This window comes from Seriola lalandi, unplaced genomic scaffold (genome assembly GCF_002814215.2).
Source record: "Seriola lalandi dorsalis isolate HSWRI2012SDOR001 ecotype SW California unplaced genomic scaffold, Sedor1 jcf7180002002650, whole genome shotgun sequence".
NCBI classification, from domain to species: Eukaryota; Metazoa; Chordata; class Actinopteri; order Carangiformes; family Carangidae; genus Seriola; species Seriola lalandi.
The window spans coordinates 1-1,647 of record NW_019473306.1 but is presented as its reverse complement, the minus strand read 5'-3'; the positions used below and the strand labels follow the sequence as shown (position 1 = coordinate 1,647).

The 1,647-nt window shown below is 39.8% G+C and overlaps 1 long non-coding RNA gene across 1 annotated transcript; it reads left to right on the top strand.

Annotated features, from left to right (window-relative positions):
- Positions 1-6: 6 nt before the first annotated feature.
- Positions 7-1,559, top strand: LOC111666100 (uncharacterized). The gene is made up of 2 exons (XR_002761562.1): positions 7-978; positions 1,170-1,559. It is a non-coding gene; the product is annotated as an uncharacterized LOC111666100 (long non-coding RNA).
- The last annotated feature ends 88 nt before the right edge of the window (positions 1,560-1,647 follow it).

The window sequence follows — 1,647 nt, the reverse complement described above, 5'->3', positions numbered from 1 at the left end:
CAGTTTACCGTGTCCTCATGAATATTAACACACTAACTGAACCTGTTTCTACAGAAGGTCATAAATGCTCAGATCTGACCATCAGCTGGTGTCTCTTATTTCTGTCAACATCAGTTTCTTCAACGTTTGTATTGTTTAATGCCACGAGTTGATCTGATTTTCTAAATGACTCTAAATGCAGCACAGAGACCCTCAGTGTGGTCCAGGTCACCAAATACAGAGTCCAGATTGGGTCAGTGTGGCGTCAGGATGACACTGTCCAGTATTATCACAGTGAACACCAGCAGGTGGTGCTGTCACACTTCTGAACATTAGATTACTTTTGTACCAAACCTGTGATGAAGTCTTGTCCTGACACCCGGTCTGGTGTGCTACTTGGATCTGAAACGTTCTCCACAACTTTCCAACTAACTTTACATTAAACATGAGAATACTTTGTTTTCTACGTCTGAGAGAACCGGGTTTGGATCAGTGAACTTGGGTCTCGGGTTGTTTGGTTCTTGGACCCTGGTATACCTGCTTTATTTAGTGACAGGTCTCTAAGGTCTAATGTCCAGGTCTTCATTGTTATGTTGAACCAGACCTGAGGGTCTGACCCGAGGTCCAGACCTGAGGTCGTCTTCTCTGTAAACATGTGAACAATGTTTTTATCGTGTGTCTCGTTGACTTTGTTATGAACTGTTTTTAAAATCACTTTATTGATGATGTCATGACGTTAACAAGGTGTATTAACGGTGATGTCACTCTAACATCGACCTGCTCTGTTACAAACTGTGTTGTGATGACGATGTGATGTCAGAACAGCTGTTTGTCCAAATATTGTTTCTGAGCTGAACGTTGATTTTTCTGTTTAAACCTTCAGTGCCTTTGACAATCAGTCGTTTCTGTGACACTCGTTCTCCTGCCTGAAGTTGGTCTGACATGGAGAACGTGTTTGTTGGATCACAGCTCCTTCACCAGAGGTTTCCCCTCTCCACTGTACGTTCTTCTTAGAACAGATTTAGTTAAACTGAGGCTGTAGCTGAAGAAAAAGATTAAATGCAACTTGTTTCCTTGTAAATAATTTTGTGCAATATTCCTGTTTAGTTGAGAAGCCAAAGTGAATTTCAGTGTCTGTGTAGTTTTCTTTTTTCTCGTCTCCTATGATGTTTCCTCTGATGTTTCCTCAGATGATTCCTACGATGTTTCCTCTGATGTTTCCTCAGATGATTCCTACGATGTTTCCTCTGATGATTCCTCAGATGATTCCTCAGATGTTTTCCAGTGACATGAAGTCAGGAAGATGAAAGTAAAAATTCTAGCAGCTAAAACTGAGAAACAAACCAGAGATCGACCAAATCTGAACTTCAGATTCACTGAGTTTGTATTTTTTTCTATCAGCAGCTGTTTGTTTTCTTCTTCAGACGTCACTGACCTGATGACACAGACTGAGGTTCACATCATTAGAACGGTCTCATGTATTGTCACCTGTCTGCAGGTAGAGGGCGCTCTTCTACAACTAACATTAAAAATTAACTGTATCATAACTGCTCTTTTTTAATAAAGACTTTCACAATCAACAGGTTTGTTTCTGTCTTCAAAGAAAAATTTAAAAAACTCTAAACATCAGTAAACAATAAACATGTATAAAGACTCATTCATAAACAT